At 43.5% G+C, this 24,147-nt stretch overlaps 1 long non-coding RNA gene across 1 annotated transcript in view; it reads left to right on the forward strand.

Moving 5' to 3' along the window:
* LOC142078497 (uncharacterized) overlaps positions 1–18,891 on the forward strand; it is a 59,358-nt gene extending 40,467 nt beyond the window's left edge. The window contains exon 5 of the long non-coding RNA XR_012672242.1: positions 18,772–18,891. This is a non-coding gene — a long non-coding RNA (uncharacterized LOC142078497). The remainder of the gene's footprint in view (positions 1–18,771) is intronic.
* Positions 18,892–24,147: the final 5,256 nt, after the last annotated feature.

A 24,147-nucleotide genomic window follows, 5' to 3' on the forward strand; every position in this document is an offset into this window, starting at 1 on the left:
AAATCTTTTTGCATATCTCACAGTTCACTCAGGGATAGGGATCGGGTGGTTACCATCTCATTTATGGCTTCTTCCTCTTCCTCTTACTGTTCTTGTGATGGCCCTGGTTCATCTTTATCCGTTACTAAACAAGCTGATTTTCTTGTGTATTTCTTCTTGTGTATAGGGGCGACTGATACTGGCATGGTTTAGTTCTCTGGTTCAGCCGCAGTGCCTGTCACCAGGGTTTGAGTAGCTGCAGTGCCTGTCACGGGGGTTGGAGTAGCTGCGGTGCCTGTCGCCAGGGCTGGAGTAGCTGCAGTACCTGTCAATGGGGGGTTGAGTAGCCGCACTGCCTGTTGCAGGGGTAGATATCTGGATGGTATACTTAAATAGTTGTTTAACCCTAAACAAGACCTGAACCACATTCAGGAGACATAGCAATAGGAACATGCTGGTTTGAACATCCCAAGGGTATTAAAAATTCTCAAGAATTTTTGTAAATAGCCTGAAGGAGAAAGGGAAGGTGAAGGAGTGGGGAAAAGTGTCTCCCGCTGTCTCCCCCATAGATTGGTTCTCCGAGGAGAAAAGGTAAAGTTTCTGAGAGGTGGCTCCCGAGGTACAGAGATGATGGCAATGCTGAGTACAAATACCAGATTAGTCTCATGACTAATAATTTTATCATATCATAAACCAGTGTTAAACAGTGTAGCAAAATGATAACCTTGATCCAGTTCCCAGCGGTGATAAACAGCACAACAGGGAACATATACTGCAAGTAAGGTATTACATAATTACAACTTTGAGAGCAAGCATGACAACTTTGAGAGCAAATAAATCAATATTGTGACCAGCAACTATTAAACCAATATAATGAATGCTTGTAACAAATTTGCCTTAACATGCTCTGTTCAGATCTGTCATTATCTCAACTCTTAGTGCCCCACATTGGGTGCCAAAAGGACTGTTGTGGTTTAACCCAGCAGGCAGCTAAACACCACACAGCCCCTCACTCCCCCAACACCCCTCCCAAGTGGGATGGGGAAGAGAATCAAAAAAAAAAGTAAAATTTGTGGGCTGAGATAAAGACAGTTTAATAGGATAGAAAAGGAGGGGAAAAAAAAAATAATAATAATAAAAAAAGAATATGCAAAATAAGTGATGCACAATGCAATTGCTCACCACCCACTGACCGATGCCCAGCCAGTTCCTGAGCACTGGTCACCGCCCCCTGGCCAACTCCCCCTCAGTTTATATACTGAGCATGATGTCATATGGTATGGAATATCCCTTTGGCCAGTTTGGGTCAGCTGTCTTGGCTGTGCCCCCTTCCAGCTTCTCACTGGCAGGGCATGAGAAGCTGAAAAGTCCTTGACTACGTAAGCACTACTAAGCAACACCTAAAACATCAGTGTGCTATCAACATTATTCTCATACTAAATCCAAAACACATCACTATACCAGCTACTAGGCTGTCCTGTTTTTGGTATCCCTGAAAAGTCTGGGCCTAAAAAATAGTGTGCCCAATTCCCATCTAGATTAACAAATTTATTGAGAAACAAGTGGGGAGGATGTGGAGAAAGAAACAAAGGAAAGAAATTGAAATAAGAAGAGTAATGGAGGGAAGCTGGACAGTTACAGATAAGCAGTAGCATGGATATGTGAGGGGAGAAGAGTATCAAATGAAGCAACTGTTCAAAAGAGGAAGGAGTAGAAAGAGGAAGTGGGATGGGGTTAAAGGCAGCAGGTAAAGAAAAAAAGTTCAATGTTTTTCTTTCTGATACAAGATGGGAGTACCAGCAGGGAGTACCCTGTAAGAGAAAAACTGCCAGATGAAGAGGACAAGACTCTGAGAAGGTGGAGGGAGAAAAATACCAGAAATAGAACCAGATGTGACCATTGGTTTTGACATCCTGTATAGCACAGCCCTTAAATTTCACTGCTGCTCTCTCCCTTTTTGACAAATGACAGATTTCCCTGAAGTGATGCAGTCTTAAAGACTCAAAGAGTTGGAAAATTATCTTGGATAGCTGTGATCTTGTCGATAATAAAGGAACGATTCCAGGGACAGCATGACCAAAAGAGAAGGAAGGAGGAAGATGGTTGCAAGCAGTGAGAGTACACAGAGGTTATGGGAGGGGAGGGTGAGAAAAGAGAGGAAGTTAAAGATGAGGAAGAAAAACAGAGTGTAAATAAAGCTTTATGCTGGTGAGAGGAGGGGAGGAATGGGGTAGAGAAGGAGAGAAAGAAGAGATGACTGTTCTAATGTGGATTAGGATGACATCAGAAAAACTGTCTGTGCATTGATGCTGACACAGCAACCAGTTTGCCCAGGCTAGAAATAGATAATTGATACCATCCTTTGGGAGCTGCTGTTCATCAAAGCCCTTTGGTATAACCCTAGAAACCACCAGTCTCTCCTTGCCCTTAATTTGTTTTAATGGAACACTTTTCCTGCCTCTTCCTGTATTTTTTAGCAAGTCCTTGCAACCTTTCTCTATCCTCAGCACTTTAAGCAAGTGATAAGCTGCTGGTAACCTTGTTTGCAATTTGCAGTTCATTAGAAGTTCAGTCGGAGGCAAGGGCAGCGCTTGTGTGCAGGGTGAATTGTTGAGCAGATGTGTTTGGTCTGAGCCTTGTCTCTGCCAGCCACTTATAGGCACCACCTAATCCTGATCAGTCAGCGCTCACTGGGGTTTCTTGGTCTGCAACTCTGGTGTCAGTGATGATAACCATCAAAATGGGGAAAAAAAACAAGTATTAGCTGCACAAAAAGCACAAAGTGAGCATCACTGAGAAAAGCAAGGGGCAGGATAAGATGAGGCAGGAACAAGACAAGTGAGCACTGAGAATGTACTTACCGCATCCATCAGTTGCCACCGAGTTGCAGGTTGCCAGACTGAGTCCCAACTCCCTTGTTTCACACTCACCAAAATGCCACTCAATGAAGGTGATGATTTTCGGTGTTCCATTTCTTCTCTCTGACCTGCAAACTCTTCAATGCCAGGACGCCTGCAGACCTAGGACTATGCCCCTCTTCCCTAGAGCGTGGACCACACACCCAATCCTGCAATTGAGCTGGGAAAGAAAAACGGAGGTGGATGAGCAATAAGGTTAAGAGATCTGTATTTGAAAACACAGGGAAGCCCATGTCCACTGGGTACGGTGCCCTGATCATATATACAGTGCCCTAATAGTATATACAATGCAATGCGACTCCAGGCAGAAACCTAAAACCCTTCTCAGCCTTTCTGGTTTCCACTGTTGGTCTCCAAGCAGCACCTTTAAGCACTGCAAGAAGGCTCAAAAGGGTGCCAGAAGGAACAAGGGCAGCTCCCACATACTCTGAAAGAGGGGCGGAATTTGAACCTGTCATATGGGAAATGTCCTCAACCCAGAATTTCTAAAAAAGCTGTGGCTCAGCAGTACAACTTCTTATCCATAACCTCTGCTCTCACCTGGCAAAGGAGAAAATTGACTCCCCAGTCCATATGGTCAGAGCCCTTCTGCATTTTATTTGCCTGTGTCTTCTTCCCCTGTTACAGTATTTCAGGGATCTCCAAGGTTCTTGCCCAGATCTTAGCCAGGATCTCTTCTGATGAAGTTTCACAATGCAATTTCTATTTTACAGTCCAAGACTAGTCCCTTAAGGTGGCACTTTCTGAGTGTTTGTGCTCTTGTTCATCTTTGTGCAGGTCCAGAGCTTTATGCTGACACAGGGGCTTCCCGTGCTTATACAGAGATCAGTGGTGGGGACTGCATCTTTGTACATTGAAACGATAAGGTCTGAAATAAAGTTAATAATCTGGGAAATGACTCCTTTTCTCCCACTGCTGCTCAGTATGTTGCAACAGACGTACCAAACAAACCTAAACATCTCCTATATTGTCAGCTGTTGCGTGCTTTATAGTCTTGTACCTCCACAATTTGCTTTTCTTTATTCTTTAATCTGCTGGATGCAGGTAATGAAGATTTAAGTACTAGGTGTAAACCCATCTGTCCTGGCAGAGTGGCTGGAGTTGCACAGAGCCACAGAGCTGACGATCATTGTAATCAGCTCGATGGGTGGTTCTGCCTGTGGCCAAATGGATTCCATATGTGAGATCGTCTGTCATGCAGAAGGCACAGTCATTAGCTCCCTTTCTAAGAAGTCCTTCTGGTCTCCTAGATGAAATACACTGTCACCTACCCCAACATGTTGCCTTGCCATGATGGTGTCAGTATGGAGCGAGCCCTTCTTTGGTAACTTTCAAAATTACAATGCCGCTGTTCATTTTTTTGGACTGCAAACAGATAATGTTGCTATTTCATTAATTTTATTCTTGATGCAATTTTGAGCCTCTGCATGAAGATGATTCCAGTGTCCACATACCTTTGAGAAACATCATCTTGGGTGAGCAGAGTAGTCTGGATTGAAGATATGCCATACCTGTGCTTTTAATTTTAGGCTTACACCATTAACCAAAGAGCAACAAGCTGTCACTCTGCATATCTGTGTAACATGCTGGACAATCAACCTATTGCAGCCAACATCTTCATCCTCATTTCTCTTTTTATAAGGAAAGCAGGTTCTCGTGCCCGGAGTTCCTCAGAGAATCTTATGTGACAGGGGACAAGGTAGCTGCGGAAAGGGAGAATGTGAACTGCTCTCCATGTCCCATGGGGGTGGGTCTGGTGTAATGAGTTTAAACTGAAACAGAAGAGTTAAGTTAGAGATGACAGAAGCCTGTTTGATAGAGGGGAGGACAGTGGATAGATGCCTAGGAAGACTGTGAAACCTCTAGGACTGGCAGTCTGTCCAATCTGTTTCTCATCTCTCAGGAATTAGTTGGGGGCTAGCTCATCTGGATTCTTTACCAGCCAGTTTTTCAGCTCTGCTTTCTGCTGTTATGTAGCAGCAGATGTTCAGATTCTGAATATTATTCTAAGCTACCCAATTATTATTAGGTATAATTAACACCAGAATCCTTAATCCATAAGCCTGCTCTAGGTTGGCCCAGTCCTATTCTGTGTTTACAAAATAAAACCTCAATGTGAAGATCACCTCTTTGAAAAGCAAGAAGCAATCCTAGCTCCCAGTCTCTCCCTGTGAGGTAGAGAAATACTTGTAGAATATAGAAAGCAAGGAATATTACTAGAAGATGTAGCTGTTTGCCATAACAGTAGCATAACTTAACACTTACAAACTCTCCAAATTTATTAGTGCTGAATTAATTACCTAATCATATATCTAAATTCAAATGTTCAGGAAAATGATTAATATTACTCAGAACTACCAGTTTATGGATCATTGTCTGTAATCAGGTTGTGGTAGTTCAACGAGATCCACATTTCCTGTGGTTGACAATGGATTATTCACATAGGATGTGCGGCATAATTCAGTTAGGGTTATGGAAACAAACATACCTTCTGGAATTTACCCAATCTGAGTCACATAGTTTAGTACAGATAAAGTTGCATAATTCAGGGGTATTTTTATGCACTTGCACTAAACAAACACTATGGTCATGCATTCTTAAGAACAACATCAATGTGATAGGAACAGTCTTGGTTCATACTAGGATCTGGTTAAATACATTAGAAGTACAGTGCAGTAGTTTGGGAGGTTTCAGTTATTTCAAGAAACCCATGAGGATTTCACTAAACTCTGCAGCTGCAATGTGTGCAGGCAAACAGGATGCTGTTCTATCACCAAAGGAATAACAAACAATTCCAAAAGAGGGGGTAATTTAGTTAAATATAGCACTTGAAATAATATACTAAGAAATCACATCTTTTGTGGTCGTTCTACCTTTTTTATGCAGCAGATAGTAGCAAAATCCTCAAACTGCTAATGACTGCATGGTGTTCCTGTAAGAGAAGAAACAAAAATTTGGAGATAACAGGCCGAAGGACAGCGAGGCAAGCACAGGCTCTAGGAAATAAGATAAAAAGAAAAAAGCACCCGAATGTCTGAGATCATTGCTTTGTTGGCTTCCTAGGCCAGATCCTTGAGGTCTTAAATGCACAGCAACATGGAGAAAAATGTGCAATATTCTAACCACTGTGAAGGTGTTGATGGTCAGTGCGTGAGCTTATTCCCTGGTTTAGTGCAGCCTGAGGACCAATCTCTGTTATCTCTAAGAATCCTTCTCTGACATCAGCCAAAATAGATGCTTCAGGAAGAGGGTAAGAATTGGACAAAGCAGACTCCCTGTTTGCAATCATTTGAATTTCAGAGACTTCTTGAAAAGGTGGGCTCGGTATATTAATAACACTCAATCTCTCTCTCTTCCTTGAAGAGGCTGCTTGAAGGGATGCTTCTGAAGCCACATCAGCTTTTAGCTCCCACAACACACTGTGGCAGGAAGTTCCAAAGTTTAACTACAAGCATAAAGAGTCACTTCCTTCCATTTTCTTTGAGCTTGTCCTCTCTTACTTAAAATTGCTGCTTCCTTATTCTTTTATTGGAAAATCCAATGAAAAATCAATCTCTTCACCTTCTCCATGATGTTCATGATGTTATAGATTTATCCTGGTCATCTCTTAGATTGGAGAGGCGAACCTATTTAGTTCTTCCTTATATCAAGTAGTTCCATACTCCTATCATACTTGTTAACTTCATCTGAATCTTTCTAGCTCTATTGTTTCCTTTTTAAGTGAGAGGACCAGAGCTGCACACAGGGTTCAAGCTAGAAGAGCCATAGATTTATACAGTTGCATAACAACGTTCTCTATTTTGTTCTCTGTCCCTTTCCTGGCGATTCCTAACATTTGATTTGCTTTACTGACTGCTACTAAATGCTGAGCTGACGTTTTCATGGAACTATCTATTATAGCCCCAAGTTTTCACTCCTGGCCGGTAATGCCCAGTTCAGGGCCACATGTGAGCTGAGGGCTGCTTTCCCCCTTGTGCATCATTTCTCTGTCCAGTCACTGAGATTCTGCAATTCTTCACAGTCTATCCTCATCTTTAATACCCAGAATAGTTTTGTATCATGACTAAACCTTGTCACTTCACTGTTTACGCCTTTCCAGCTCATGTACGAGTTTGCTGAGCAAACAGGACATATCTTCAGGGGACACCACTGCTCATAAACCTCTACCACAAGACCTGACCATGAGCTCCCACTCTCTGTTTCCTAGGGTTTTTTTTCATTCCTTTTTTATTCATCCAGGGACCTTTCCATTTATGCCTTGACTTTCCTTAAAAGCCTTTGGTGAGAGATGCTGTCTGCAGCTTTCAGGAAATAAAAGCTGGTTATATCAACAGGATATCCTTTATCCAAAGGCTTGTTGACACCTTCAGAGAAATCCAGTGGGACCATATGGCAGGACTTCCCTTTATAAAAGCCATGCTGACTCTTCCACGGCACTTCACATTTACCCATGTGTCCACTAATTCAATTTTTTTTGCTAGTTTCTACGAAGCAACAGTACAATACCAATCTGCACTTAGCTTCTTATGCTGCTGGAAGAGCTGAGACCTCACAGTAATCTGAAAGCTGGGACAAAGGCGCTCCCACTGGATCTGTATTTTCCAGACTGCAACCTTCAGGTGCCGGAAGAGCAGGAGTTGGGATATTTTTTCCAGAATTTCCTCCTAGTGTTTATTGTTGTTTTCGGTCAGATATACAAGTGAGTGCATGACACTCGGAGAGCAGCATTGTTTCCCCATGTCAGGATTCCTCTACCTACCCCAAAATATTACAAGCAAAATTCCCTGCTGCGGTCAGTCCTCTCTGCGTTGTCAGAACTGCAAGATGACCACTCGTCTCCCTTCAGTTACATCTCCAAGGGGCAGGAAATGCCTCTTTCTCACTGTGTCCCCTAAAAGCCTGGGGGTGGGAGTCCTGCCAAACAAGGGAAGCACCAGACAAGTTAGTTGCTGTCAGCCGCCAGCTGCAGTCAGTCGCCAAGGGAAAGCGGTTATTTAGCGTGTGCTGAAATGATTCTGTGCGGTGAATCAGGAACACGTTTATAGTTCCCAGACAGCCAAATCTTCCCCTCCCTTTTAGGAGGGAAGTTCAGGCAGGCGACAATCTGGCTTCATCGAATAAGCCAATGTGAATTATTTCCTGATCATTTATTTCAATGATGATTTTTGGTTTTGTGGGTGCAGGTTCATCAATCAATTTATCTGCACTGATTGCCTGGGAGAGCAGAGGACTGGCTAAGTCCTCTAACCAGTCTCATACCGCTCTTCTTCTTGAGATGGTGGGATTATGACTTCTTCTTTAAATTTTAGAAAGTATTGAAAGCAAAATAAATGATGGAAAAAGAGCAGCTGCTAAACAGCTCCAGAAGGGCCTTGTGGTCATTTCCTCAAAAATAAACCACCAAAAGGTAAACAAGCATGCTTCCCTCTCATGAGGAGTACATTTCATCCCTTCCTAGGTTTTAACAACTTTTGAATGAAGTGAAACACCAGCACTTTTGAGACTTGCATTGACTGCAGAGATCTTTCTGGAGCTACCGCAAGGAATGTATTGCTTTGACTCTTTTCACAAAACCCATTCCCATATATTGCAGTGGGCTCACAGCACAAAGCTGACCTCTCTGGGAAGCTTGAAGAGGTGTAAAGGTTTTAGCAGACACCGGCAGGAACCAGCTGTCACACTGCAGAGTGACTCATGTTACAGAGTGCTGCTGGCAGGAATACAGATGTGCAAGAAGCAAACCTTCGTCAGACTGAGTAATTCAGGTGAGCACAAGCATGACACCGGAAGGCACGTACATGCTGGGTGTGATGCGCAAGGTTGTGTAACCTGGAGTGTCCTTATATAGATGACCTCAGGGGTCTATATTATGGCTTCGAAAGTGAACCACACTGTCCCCTGTCATGGAGAAGAGCTTCCACTTGCCTGCACCATGGGAAGCATGGCATGCTTGCCTGCCATACTTCCTGCCTCTCTCCCAGCAGCCCCGGGATGCTCTCAGATTACCAAGTCTGGTTTTGTTCAGAAGGTTCCTGAGATCACCCGCTGTGAGGGAAGATGGGATCTGTAGGCTGGCAGACTTCAGGATTCACTTTACTCTCTTGCTTATCTCATTCCCTTAGGAAGAGCAGAGGTTGTCTAAATCCCATTTGATTTACCAGGACTTTGGACACCTCGTTCCTATTAACTTCAGTAAGGAGTATCCATATCCTGTAGGAAGTTTTGAACACAAGGCTCTGGCATGTTTTGATTCAACCCCTTCCCAATACATCAAGTAAAAAAAGTGACCATGAAGGGAAAATAAAGGACTGACTTAGGAAAATCTTAAAAAAACCCCACGCCTTATGAATTCAGAAGACCAAAATCCACCTACAACTTGACTGTAGGTGAATGATGATGAGAATAAAATAAGTCATTTCCATGCATTTTTTTGAATAAATGGAAAAGCCATTAAATTAACATGGACCACAGTCTAAAATACCAGTACAGGCACAGAATAGCTGCCATGAAAAAATGCCGCCACAAGAAATGGTCATGGAATCTGAAATGTGAGTTGTCAGCAAAATTGCACTTTCAATTGCATTGAAAACAATGATACAAAATCTCCTTTTGCAAATTTATTTGCACTCTACCTCCAGAGAAACAGGAGCAATGCAAAGTCTTTAGTCTCTTCCAGGCACTCAAGCAATTGTCCCAAAGTTAGTATAAAGGTACCAGTTATAAAGTGACACCTAAGAGAAATTGGTGCCTTGCCCATTTGCAGATGACAGATGCAAGAAGAAGATGCCCATGCAGGACAACTTCCTCCAAAATGTCCTAGAAGAACTTCCCAGTAGGTAAAAACCTAGGTAGTTTTGTTAAGGAGCTTGATAAATGAATGAACTGCCTTGTAAATCATGACTGCCCTACTTAGGAGAATATTGGATTAATTTGGTTTGCAATTTTAGACTTTTCTACTCCTGTGTTACTCAGTTTATGCTGGACCTGTACAAAGCATACATTGTATGCACCGGCATATTGACAGCAAAAGAGAAAGGAAGATTTGAAATATAGCTGCTGCGATGATCTCCTGTGCCCAGCCTGCTCTGTTCTTGCAGATACCTATTGAGATAAATTCCAACATGCAGAACAGTCTCTCCTCTTTGCAGTGCAAAGAGCTGTCCTTGTCCACTCATGCATGGAAATCTACCCTGAAAGCCAGAGGCAGCAAAGGAAGTTCTCCTATGGAAAACTCACAGTGTTGTCTTAAGATCCCATCTTCTGTCCAGCTGCAGGGATGGTTGCACATCTATGGGAGCAATGCAGAGATGACAACAAGCGGCTAGATGAAAACAAGCAGCAATAGCAGGGGATGGATGGAAAATCCTGGAGCTGCCACTTATATCCCTGTATCATCAAGCTGTGATTCATCTCAGTTACACAGGGTTTGCTGTAGGAAAATCTGAAATATACCGAGCTCCACTGACTCTCCTCGCAAACCTTGTACAGCTGTACGCAATGAAGAGTACCTGAACTGCAATCACTTGGTCTCTGCTTCCAGCTCATGTTTGCTACTTTTTGCCTTTTGCTCAGTTCACAGTGAGGAATGTTCATATAAACAGATTTGAAGGAAATGCCTAGGGAGTAGCTGCCTGCTATGGAAATGCATGTGGCGGTCATTTGTAAATATCCGCCATGGAGAGCTCGTTCTGGATTAACTTCTCCAGCCAGAGAAGGTAAACTTGACTTATGATTCATGTCAAAACTGACAGCACAGTTCAGTTTAACCCATCTGCCATGAGCTGCTAATGGATAATTGATAAGCCATGACTTACTGAAAAAAAAATAGGTAAGAAACATGAAATAAATGTGATAATAATAATAACCTGCTCTGTTAGCTCCTGAAGAAGAAAAGAGATTGCATTTGTTGAACAAATTTCAATACGTCACTTCTCACACTGGTACTGAAGGACAGCCGTTACAGGATACACGGCTCCGTAGGGGTCTGGGTAACTGTGATTTTATTATACAGTGGAGCCAACCTACCTTTAACCACTGCCAAGAAGGATGTCCGGCTCCGTGATGCTGTCCCTGACCCCGGCATGCATCCTGCAACTTCCATTTCACCACACCGCTATGTCCCTGACCTACACTGTGCCAGTGCAGGGAGCTAAACCAGCACGGAGCCCTCCAGTTTTTATGCCACAGAAGGTTTTTTGCTGGTGTAGTTGCCAGCACCAGCATGAAGCAAGATCAGCGCAACGGACGTAGTGGAAATGTGTAGCCTGGTGAGCCTGACCATGCTTTCCAACAACAGCTATCCATTAATTAGGATCAAAAATATGATAAAATCTCATTCTCAGCCTCCTAATACCACCATGCCATGCAGAGAACAACAGTGGATGCCAGGGAAGAAGCAAAGGGCTGTAAGGGGAAGAAGAATGCAGTCATGAATGACCGTGAGAATTAATTTCTGCCATAAAATACGGCTTATAGTACGAAATGTCTAAGAACCATCTTGAAACCTTGTCCTCTAGCAGTTAATTTTAAAAGTATTAGTTATGGCTTAACGTAACCTGAAAGTACGCGAATGCCTTGCAGCACAGACTGACAGGCAGGGCTGCAGACCTGGGGAACTTGCAATCTAGTTAACACTTGACAGCGCAAGGGCCACCGTCTATAAAAGAGAAATGGAAGGCCACCAAGTGAAGCCCCTGATTGCAACAAGTACTAGCATGTAGCTTAGTCATGGGCACAATGTAGTGGTTTGCTAGACAGGGAGACGGGAGAGCCTCCAATGTCTGGCAGTGAAGGGACCAGGAGAATATCTGGCCGATGCTGTTTTGAAGTTTTCTGGAAGTTTTTCCTATTGATTCACCCCATGGAGATATGTGGGGAAAGGGCAGTTGTTAGGGAGGAATCTGAAGGAAAAGGGGCTGCAGCACTCTCCCTGCTCTCAGCATGGCCTTGCACTGCTGTAGGCGTTGATGCAGAAAGCAAGCGTACTGAATTAGTGTGCAGAAGTGGGGGGTGACAGGGACACATCTGTTGCCTGAAAAACTGCCCTGGAGGGACAGGGAGGGATGTGAGCAGCTGGATATGTGAGCATGTATCATATCGATTAGTGAACGGGCTCCTATAACTGTCAGAGTTACATGCAGTGTCAATACAAGTTACGGAGAGGCACTTCAATTAAGAGAAAAACCAGTAACAAAAAGACCTTTCTGTTCTTTAGAAACACTGGCTGAAGAGGCTTATTTCTAAATCGCTGCCCACACTGAGTCATATTGTTCACATAAATTAACTTGGCCTGAAACAGAAAGTTCAGGAGCTGCCAACAGCAAAGCCAGCCACGGGTATGAGCTCATGAGAGGATGCCAGTCCCGCGGAGTTAGGCTGGTCCCATCATGGATGGGAAAGGTCTAAAGAAAAGCCAGGGTGTGGGAAGAAGGTGCGTTGGGTGACCTGCTTCCATCGGACACGGAGCTGAGCGAGGGGCTTTGCGTGGTGATAAAGAACATCTCTGGGGGAGCAATGCGGCCTAATCATATATATAACAGACATTGTGCATCTCCCTCCACAGTCTGATGGATCGATGGTGTTATTCTGCTCCAAGCAGTACAGCAGGAGACCACTCGATGCAGATACACTTTTACATTCAAGTCATCCCACAAAATAGGAGGCTTGCTGTCATTTCCAGAGATGACACTGAGATTCCATTAAACCCCCTAACCCATGCTCAAAGAGAAACTATTCAGGTTTCTCCTCTCTACTGTTAGGGATTAGTGTTAGGAATAATCATTGCTTCACAGTTGCATCTCTCCGCTCATACAGCGTTGCCAAGGTATATGTGTTTTTCATAGTCACCCAGTCTATGTTCATCCATTTTGGCTCTTCAATAAGCTGTTATATACTGACATCCTTTAAACTGAACCCAGAAGTGTTTACTGGACTGAAAAAGACATCACCAGATGGCTCCAGTATCAGTCTAGAAGGATTTCTATTCTTCAACAGGCACTAAATGTGGCTGAAAAATCAGCAGGCTGTAGAGTGTCTGCATAGTCAAATCACCTCTAAGAGGCTTTGTAATTGCATTCAGTTCTGCTGTGCTGGAAAATGAGGATAATAAGCTCAATGTATTACACTTAAACTGGGGCTAGACTCCATATATAGTAGTAATAAGAAACGCAGGCTGAGGTTTTAAAGACAGCTCGTGGGGCTCAGCGCTTTGCTTAGTGGAAAAGGAGATGCCAAGCTACCTTAGTTCACTTGAGAGTCACGGCCATGAACTCCTAAGTTTCCAAAAGTCCCCACTGATGGGGCATCACCTATTTCAGATGGTGTGAGAGGGCTCGGTTCTGAGAAGTCAAGTCTTATGCTCTCTTTAAAAATCAGGCTCACATAGTGATCTTAGGGTGAGAATCTAAAAAACTGCACATACAAAATCTGTAGACATTTTTTGGACATTCAGATAACAAATTGTTATTTTATTAGTCACTAGCTTTAAGGCTACAATATTCTTTCTGATACTGAAGCTTTACTAATCATTAAGATACTTAGTTTTGCCTTGTTTTGCCTCACTTTCATTTCTAGCTTTCATTTTCTGGCTCTGTGCACATGAATTACGCTGAGGAGTTTCCTAACAGTTGGCCATATTATCTACCAAAAAGTCTTGAACACATTTCCATGAACATCTTCTCTGTGTATCAAGTTCTTTTCAACCAAACCTGAAAAAGACCTGGCCTTCTACTATCTTTTGTCTTTTTTTACTGCACTGGGGATGGTGCACTGGGTGGATAAGTCAGTAGTAGGTAAGTCAGTAGTAAAGTCAGTGAGTAGCTAAGTCACTCCACTGGGTTTCACTTTAAAGGAGTACTTTCCCTTTATGCTGTAGGCTGGCAAACACTTTTTCGAACTGAATGCCAGTTCGAGCAATCCCAACATCTCCTCGTGCTGCCCACTCAGTTGTGCCAGTACAACCTTCCATGGGCTGCCCAATAAATCCTGCAGTGATCGATCTGGGATAATAATAACTTGACCAAACATGACTCCCTTTTTTTCTTAAAGCCCTTTTAACCCTTCTTGAGTCTACTTAGCTCAGCGCTACCGCTGAAAAATTGCACACCAGACTGCACCAAAAGCAAAAGGGAATAAATTTGACAGTTGGTTTCAAATTACTTTCGTGAGTCAACCAGCCGCATCGCTGTATGGAAATTCAGTGCAAAGTCTAATGTACTCATTTATCATCAAGCTCAGATCAGAGAATGTGCAGCCCCACAAACTCTCACTCTGCAGTTGTAGCTATGTTCCAGGCACTAAACAACTTATTTTTATGTATCAGAGCAAAGACTCACAAAACCTTCAGCAAAATTGGTCCCACCATGGATTTGAAAGCCCAATGAGGGATGCTGAAGTCCTTCTGCAGTCCCTGGAGAGAGCGAGGCATTTGGTACAGACAGCATGACACCACAAACACCAACCAGGGGGCTGAATGGAATGAAGCAACAAGAAACACAAAGTGCATGGCTGCACCAGAACACCTCCCCTCTGTGCAGCCCACGGGCTGCAGAATGAGCCCCTTCTGTCAGCCTGGCTTTCAAAGCCTTCTGGGGCTCAGCACTCTGGGGAGGAGTGGGGTATTCGCTAAACCCATCTTTAGCTGTTTTGTCACTCTAAGTGCCCTCTCTGGTCTTCAGTTAGGGGCGTTCAGAGGAATTTTGAAGAAGATTTTCAGATCAGACAATGACACTTAGGATATGATTCATCTCACCTCACTTTAGTAGTCCACAAAATGCAGGGTTGGGATTCAATTGCCTATCTAAGTACTAGATACCTAGTGCAATATGGGATATTCTGTGTCACCCAAGACCTCTATACAGGGCTAGCAGATGTGACATTGAACATACAGGAGACCTGCACATTCTGCAATGGCAGCTAGCATCGCTCTTGTCACCTTTGTTAAGGCAACTAAATGTCACCCAAGAATTCTACATCTGAACTAATGGTCTGGCTACTCATCATGGTTAGAAGAGGTCTAATCATCGGCATTAAGTGTAGGGTGTAATTCACCCAAACAAATGCAGGTGTCTTCTTCAGGAGATTAATTACACCCTGTGTTCAACTGACTGGTGCCTACTGATTACAAAGGTGACCTGAGTGAGTTCTCAGGAGCCACGCTGTAGATCCACATATAGTCAAATGAGTCCCATGCCCAGGAGTTTTCAGGGTGTGGTAGCTGCTTAGGCAGGATTGGCTGGACTGCAACTTTCTGCAATCATTTCTTTAACCAAGAAGAATTTGTTGTCTCAATCCTTTGGACCTTTCAGGTCACAGACTATCACCAGCTGTGAAGGCAATAAAAATGGATGTTTCTTGTAATGGTCTTCAAAGCACTTGACAAAGATCACTAAAAAGACAGTGCCTTGTTCTAAAATAGTTGATTGAACTGGTTTGCAAGTAACTGGGCCCAGTATAGGACACTCTGAGGCCTTTGCTCCTTGGATGTCAGTGGAGAGGGTCATCTTAGCCCTTTATGACTGTTGGTGGCTGTTGCCTGACTGCTGCCAGCCCAGTCCCCCCCAAAAAACCTATGATGTGGGCCACAGGAGGTCAGGGTTCCTTCTCACAACCTTGTCTGTGGGCTTCAACAAAGCCTGCAGAGAAAGACAGCTTGTGGTGCAGGAGTGACTTCTGACTCATGTCAGTCAAACTTTGGCAGTGGTGCTCTCTGTGGTTTTCACATTTTCACATCTCCTTATATATACTCATTTTCTGATCTGTACCATGTAAAACACTACGGGATCTCCCAACAATTACCTGGAGTTGCACTCCAACAACTAGCTCTTAACTGAACGATTTCCAGCCACTCAGCTTTCTGTGCCCAACACTTCCTTCAAGCTAGTTGGACATTTCTGTATAAACCAGATTGTAAGTCCCTGCCCAGAACAAGTTGACTATTATTACACAGCCTCCATCATTTGTTTGCTTGGCTTATTCAAGACAAATCAAATAACTGGGTACTGCCTCATGCTGCCTGCAACTTAAATTAGAAAGAATAGACCACAAGAACAACTGCAGTGGTAGGAGAAGTGACTATAAATAAGGAAAGGAAAGTGTTTCTCTTAGAAAGCTTTGTTCCACAGAGGGAAATTGTAAAAGTAGTACAGGATATTTTTGTTGCTGCTTTTTAATTTGAAATTTCATCTCTGGAAGCATTTACAGACATAGAGTGTTGTGCAATGTTTTTGCTGCAGTATGGTGATTGCTAAGATTAGCACAGTAACAGATCTTTTCAGGGTAAATTGCATATAATTAATAGGAAGCAGGAGGAAAAAGGAATAATTGTACTTTAATCTAAATGCAAGTTCAGTTCTCCCAGAAGGTGGAACCAGCACTAAGGCCATACTAAAGAGGAGCGCTTTCCGTTCCTTTCAGCTGGATAATGAACAATAATTATGTGCCTGTATTGCAAATTCTCATTTTCAATTTGAGATGAGTTTTACCAAAGTGCAGGGATGTTCAGAGCTGGAATTTGTTTCAGATCCTTCCTAGCAACATTGGAGATTATTGCTTTCTGCTTCTGGCTTGTCTCCCATCCAATGTCAAAACACATTACAGACATTAAAACAATGTTTCCTTGTGAAGGAGCTATGTAAAACCTATGCAACACAACTTACATTTTGGCCTCTAAGGCAGGACTTCATTGGTAATCTAAACATGGCTTCAGTTCGCCATTTCTGAAGTGAGGCTTCAATGTGCTGCAGAAGAAAAGAGCAATTCCTCTCCCGGTGGAGGAGCACCAGAGATTAAGCACCAGAACAAAATCTCGTACACTCCAGACACGGTTTCTATGTGTTACAAACCCTGTGACACCTCACAAGAGGTGATCCCATGTCTCATTCCAACATGAGTAATTGCCCCTTCTCCCCAAACCCTTTTGGAGCTCATGGTCAATAGGGGACTTGTGCTGAAGCCACATGGTACATGGCGTAATGAGCTCCCGTCTTCCATCCCACTGAAGCAATCAAATTTCCCAGTGGGTCATTGTGTGCAGTAATAAGGAGGGACAAATCCACACACCTGCTTCAGTCAAAGCTTTTCTCAGCTCTTCACTTCCTCACACAGACATTCCTCCCTGAAGACACTACAGCATCACAATATTGCCAGATGCACAGCTCAATGAAAGTACTGAAATAAATCATTGCAGCCAAGGTTTCACTTAGCTGCTGTTATTAATCATTACCAATAGCTATTGCTAATTAATGTCATTACACATCATGACTATTAATCATAATCTGCTGATGCAAGACATATTGTCTCTCGTAGATAAGAAAGAGGAAAAAAGCAAGCAAGCAATAACCAAACTTGAAAATTATGATGGGCAGCGTCTGCAAATTCACATTGCAAACTTCATGCTAAAAGTAAGACAACATCCATGCCTCGGTGGCTGTATCTCAACTGTGTTTAAGCAGTGCCACTTGTCACAAAACCACACACCACCAAACTGGGCATACAGCTTTAAAATAGTACTTAGTGATGACATCTGTTGATGATACAAGCTCTTAACCATGTGGGAATGAGATTTCAATTAAACTAATTGTCTCTTCCATAGTGCTACACCGCTCTCCCCCACCAAGAACACCTCCATGCTGCTATCTTTATATCAAGGTCTTTCAAAAAGAGTTAAACTGCTCAGTTCAGATAGAAGCTGTTAGGCTGCATGCAAAAATCACTGAGAAAATGCCTATGACCTTTGTTAGGTAGAAGGTGCAATTAGCTGACCCTAAAGATCCTTTGGTCCATGAAGTCTACAAAATGCTACGGTGCAGCAAATTATTTGACATCAGAAGTCTGGGTCATTAGGATTTATTTGTCATTAGGATTTAAACCCTCATTAATCACTTTTTTTTTCCCTTATACGGAAGGAAAGGGAGATTTCCTTCATTTTATATTTTAGTCTCAAGTGGAAATTTAAATGCAGGTGTCTGAAGGTGAGATGCAAGAGTGGAATCAATTCTGTAGCTCATAAAATTTATTTGCCCCAGACCTGAATTTGTAATACATCCCTTAAGTCTGGAGCTGCAAGCAGTCCAGCACACCTGCTTTTCCTGCAGCACAGGAGAGAGCTCACATACAGCCTTCGGCTACCTGCCTTCATATTGATGAACGTGGACGTTGCCTGCTCAGAAATGAAATCTCTAAGCAGGAAGTTACTGGCAGTGGTTTAAACAGAAATTCACTGCAATAGCAATCTCACAAAGGCACGGTGCAAAGAACAGGACGTATCTGCTGGCTTTGGGTCCGCAGACTCAGGGGTAATGCGGTGCCAAGGACGGTCATACGGAGGAGAAGGTGTCAGTCCTCTGAAACAAAAGTATTTCTGCCGCACGTTCTGATGGCCGCATCTCCATCTGCTATGGGAGAAAGGGCTGTTGGTCACAGTGGTGAGCTCATTAAAATGAGATCAATAGAGATTTAATCTAATGCTGAGGATTATTCGAAGTGGAACGCTCAATTAAGTGTGGAGAAAAAAGATGTAACACATCAAATGAATTGCCAGCTGATTCCCCTGCTTGATTTGGAATTTAGCCCAATATCAAGGAGGGCTGATAAGCTAAGGCAGAACTGTGAAAAACAGCTGATGCTGGGGGGTAGTGGTCAGCAAACACAAGTTAAATGTGCCACATCGTTACTCAAAAATTTTGCAGCAAGCTCCACAGGTACATAGTGTTTGGCTACATACCTGCCAATTTCCACTTCTATTCACACCAGTGGCTCTAAGAATATTCAAAAGCTGCTAAAGTGAGGATTTGCATAAATAGGATTTACCATGGCTCTTGGAAAATTGGAAGAGTTAAGTGCGATAAGTGCTACAAAACTTGCCTTTTCTTTGCAGTTCTTCTGTAATCCTGGCCATTTCTCCCTCCCGCCTCCTCCACCCCCAAAATGGAAACCGTTGCTGCCTCCCCAGCTCCCTCACCTCTCCAAGCAGCGGCCACACACAGGGACAAAGAGGATTCTGTTTTGAATGAAACATTTTATTCTCGAGGCATGAAAACGCAGTACCAGCCAGTAAGCCAAGAAGAAAGAAAAAAGAAACATATTCATTAATTAAAACAAGCATTGCTTGCTTTGAACTAATAAAATCATGTTAAAAAAATTGGAGCGATGAGTTCTCTGCCTCTTGAAGAGAAGAACATGCTCCAGCCCAACCAGAGGCAGCGGCACAGCAAGCGCCTGCATTGCTGCAGGAAAGGAGAGGCAGCACGAGATGCATTCCCCAAACTTGCTAATTGGCAGGCGCAGGGCCCTGTGCCACTTACAGAGAGAAGAATTAATCTTAACATGAACAGCTATGTGGCCTGTTGGCACAATATCACAGCTTTTTTTTTCCCAGCAAGTAGCATTTAATCTTTGCCCAGACGTTTCAAGGCAGAGCTGTCTTATTTCTCCCATTATGGCAGAACACCTTCCCACGCCATTCCCTAAAGTCAAAATTTCTGGGAGCCCAGCAGGATGAGGTCCAGCCAAACACGACCTCCCTCATGCGTCTTCTTCTTCTCTTCCTCCAAGAGCCTCACCATCCCTAAGGTTTACGATTGCCTCTGAGAAGTTCAGCAATTTACCATCCTGAATATTTCACCCAAGCTCCCACACTCTGCCCCCCTCTTCATGACCAGAGTGGTTAAAAACATCCTGAGGCTGCACATTGTTAATGGCGTATGAAGCAATGCTGCCTCTGAGGCTCTCCACGTTGCTCTGCGTCCTGGACTGAGAAAGGCCAAGCACAGTTATCTTCTGCTGCCTGTTATGACCTACCCATAGCCCTGTTTCTTTGCTATTTATCACTATTGTTATTGCTATTTATCACTATTATTATCATCTCTGTGGTTCAGAGTATGCAGCAGGAGTCTTCCTCCTGCTCCCTCTGTGCTGTTCAACACACTAAAGAGGGGATATGTTATATACATATATGTTATATACGTATCAAGATGGGATGTGGAGGGTGGGAAACCATTAGCCAAGGGAGTTAAAAGACCGAGTGGCACCTATGGCTATAGATTTCTCAAAACAACTGACTTTGGTATGTTTTGTTGCAATTACCCACCAAGTGGGAACAGTGGTTTTGCAGGGCCCCCAGCAGCAATCTCTCTGCTGTCTGTTCTGCTTCTGCAAACTTTTTCCAGGGCTTTTTGCAAAGCTTTTTGAACTCAGAGGGACAAGAGCCGCACTGGCATTCAGGGTTGCATTATCCCATCTGGCCCCAAACGGGGGCAAATGCCTGTAGTATTTATAGCCTCTCCTGTCATTGCCCTCAGGAGCCTCCCAACTCACAAACAATCTCACAGACAACAAACTCTATTGTCCTGTGCTTATAATGCAGAAGACTGCTCTGACGGTCACTCCACATCCATGCCTCTGTAGCAAACTGGCAGAACAGCACAAAAAAAGAGCTGCTCTAGGACGAAACAGAGAGATTTGATGGAAATTTCCTCCAAAGTCTTCTCATATGTTTATACGGAGGAAGAGAATCCTGCAGGACATACTGTGGGATGTGGGGTACAGCATCCTGGCTTGTCCCAGCACTGATTATGTCTGTGGGACCTACTGAGCCTTGAAGGGAGCCAGCAGGGACCATGCATCTACCAGAAGAGCCTCCTGGCTCCCCAACAGAGGCAAAACATCTCCCCGCCAATGCTTCTGGTGTCAGTACATTATCAATTGCTTGTGAAGTCTGGGCTAAAAGCTCCAAATAAGAGTGGCATTTGAAATGCAAAAAACTCCTACATCGTGGAGTCTAAGCTCCTTGACCCCACCACGAACACACTCCGGATGCCAGCAGGTGTGGTACTTTCTGTGGCATGAATAGACACGCAAAGGGAGTTTGGCAGGAGCTACCATGGGGTACAAAGCAGAAACATTTGAGGGACTCGCTATTTTAGTGATGGTGAGTACAAAACCAAGAAGTGCTTTAACTTTGTACAAATACAGCAGTTAAATACAAAGCAAACAGCACTCACTGGAGAAAAGGGTACATGATGAGAAAAAAAAAAAAACAAAAACGTGATTTATATATAGCATAGATCTGTATCCTTGGTGTTTTACAGTCATAAATTCTACAAGACTTTCTATAACGTTCTGGCAATGTTTTGTCTCAGGGTTATTTTGAGGCTATTAGAAGAGACGGTGCATGCCCAACTTCAGTGAAATTTGAAGCGGAAGATGTAGAGTTGCTGGTGCAATTCCACCCCGACTACGCCGTCACCTTGCAGTGGCCAAAGGAAAACGGCACCAGCCCCAATGCCAGCGTGCAGTCTGTCAAGTGCCAGGATCGATATCTTCATAAAGAAATACCATTGTGACTGAACACTCCTGTCAAGCAACCGAGCTGCAGCTAATGCTTCCTCTCGCTGTGTCCTTGCTATAGCCAGCATCAGGAGAAGCTTTAGAAGATGAAGATAAATGCCCAGGCCAGACGTTTTCAAGGAGAAGAGTAAGAAGCAGAATTCAATCCAGAATTGGTGCAAAGTCTGGCATGTCTGTGCAGCCCTGAGCACCCTGCGTTGTCCCTAGTCATGCAATTCTTTAAAAACAAGCAACTTTTTGCAATTATTTGCTGGCACTCCATGAAAAGCAATGCCCCCTTCAATTCTTTCTTTCTGGACTTTTTATTGAAACCAGGCAGTCAAAAAAATGTGGTTCTATTGGAAACAGAACATGAGGACAGTTTTCACTTGTGTGGCAATTTTCTCCTTGCGATCTGCTCCCAGCAACAGCCTATTCTTCTCCAGGACTTGGAACAATAAAGGTCTCAAACAAAGGCAGATCACACAGCTGGAGAAAGCATGCTCAAGGTCAGGGCTCCTTCCTTAACCTTCGGTAAGGTCAGTAAGACAAGTTGTGCCGGTCCTGCTTTCCTGGGTGAGGCTCACCACAGCCTGTGGGAGCTGCTTCACCAAGCCCAGGAGGTGAAGGAAATACAAGGTCTCATGCAAGATGGGGTTCACAGTGCTTTTAGACCTTTGGGGTTCGGCCCCTTGTGCTGCAGAGAGGCTGTCTCCACCAAGGTCCATGCCAATCCTGGACTGAGGGGCTCCCTCCATCACTCTAATCTGACTCTTCTACTTAAAAGGGTAATTTTGTCAGCTGCAGTCATTTTTAAGCCACAATTTTAGTCTTCCTGGCTGTGTTTTTTTTTAACAACATTTTCTAAGCCCACTCTATCCACTTAGGAAAACACACACATACAGAAATACACAAATATATATTTTGCGTGCAGCATTGTACCATTTAATAACATTTTTCCCCCCCACCTTTGGACTCCATGTCTTTCTGTAACACGGAAAACCCATTTGTCTACCTCGCTGGATACTGAGTGGATAAATACATTAAATACTTTGAAGCACATTGGCCTGTTTTTTTCCTAGTCAGGGCATCAACATATCTGCACCACAGTTAGACTCAGGAAAACCAGTGAACCATATAAACCGCAACACTGTGGGGAGATTGAACCGAGATAATGCTCATACAAAACACGTGGTTATTCAAAACTCAGGATGGAAAAGAAATATTAACATATTTTTACTCTGATGACAGAAAGGAGTTAGCTATTGCCGTTACATCAAAAAAGCAAGTCAGCACCTGGTGGTTTTGTCCCACGTTAGTACATACTGGTAACTTGACTCTGTGAAGAGTAGAAGAGAAATACTGAGTCATTGAGCAAAAAAATCATCCTTGCCTGCAAGGATGGCTTTCCCAATGCCTCTTTTTGCTTGCGACAGCCCCAAAGCAGGTGGCAGCTGAGAGGGCAAGCACAGGGCTTCATTTCTTTTTACAAAACAGAATGTAAAATGTAGTCACTTGCGCTGGTTGGGGGCCGTGTGGTACTGTTAAATTTTTTAATAACCTTCTCGGCTGGAGCCAGCTTCCTCTTTGATGTGGTGCTGGTTTCATTAGTACTTGTTCAAGGTGAATACCTGATTAGCTATGGAGAGCTGAAGGGTTTTTTCTTTCCCTTTTTCTTTTGACTTTCGTAATACTTACTACAGACAAAGAGCACCCGTGCCCTTCCCATGTTAGAAATATAACAAGCAATGTTAGGCCAGAATAAGTGAGTTTGGGTATGTTTGGCAGTTCAAATGAACTAATTCACTCAGCCACAGCCAAGCTTTTTGTGCAAGCTATTTCCATGCTGCACTTCGTGGTGTTTTCAGTCTTTTGGGGCTCTTCTCTCTCTCAAATCCAGGGCAGATGCAGAATGGCTTGTAACTAATATTTCACCACCCCTCACTGCAGTGGCTCTTCTGCGCGATGACCGTGAGGGATTTGTGAGCGCACGAGATCTTACTGTGTAAGATCTTACACCTGTAGAAATAGAGCTATGCAGGATGAGTTTCAGCAAGATCAAGGCTCTTTCTTCCAGTTTTCTATTGAAATAGACCTATCAACCCGCTTGGAAATGGTCCTCTGAAATGCTAGATAGATCCTAAATGTCTTTTTATCCCTTCCTTCCCCGGGAAAGCATTGTAATAAGAGACAGATTATCCAGTATTATACGTGAGATCAAGAAAAGGGCTGCAGTTTTGGGGAAAAAAGAAAACTTTGGTTACCTGAGAACTCCTAAGAAATAAATTCATCTGACCACTTGCAAAAACTTCACAGATTTCTCTCTTTGATTTCCTTCATGATTTTGAAGACGGATGCTTCTGTGCTCTCCAGGCAGAGCAGGAATGCAAGGACCACACAACTGCCAGGGCCAGTCAAACAGCAATCAGGAAACAACAGGAACCAAAGCAATGCTCTCTCTGCCCGACATCCTCATTACATCTTTTCTCTTTCCCTAGTAACATGACAGGACTCCAGGACCCAAAATTCCCATCTATTGGCTCCAACCTAGGTTTTGATAGATCATGAGGCTCAATAGAAAAGCAGAGAGCCTTTGAATAATGTTCCCCAAGCGTATCTTGCTGGAACCAGTCTTGCCCAGCACGCTACTGAGTCTGCCGCCTGTGAAAGACAATGCTGCGTCATTCCAGAAAGCTTCATGGAACACTGAATAGACTTTGTATAATAAAATATCACCAGTGTCCTTACCAGCTTCTCGCACATTCACAGTTTTTTTAAAGGCAGGAAGAACCACCAGCTCATTTCCCAAGAGCACACAACACAGTCTCCTCCTCTAGCCCTGTTTTCAGCCTAGGAATCTACTCTTTAAGTCACCACACTGTGCAGAATGGTGCTGCATGTTAATCCAAAGCTATCAAGAGATCGA

Source organism: Calonectris borealis, chromosome 2 (genome assembly GCF_964195595.1).
Source record: "Calonectris borealis chromosome 2, bCalBor7.hap1.2, whole genome shotgun sequence".
NCBI classification, from domain to species: domain Eukaryota; kingdom Metazoa; phylum Chordata; class Aves; order Procellariiformes; family Procellariidae; genus Calonectris; species Calonectris borealis.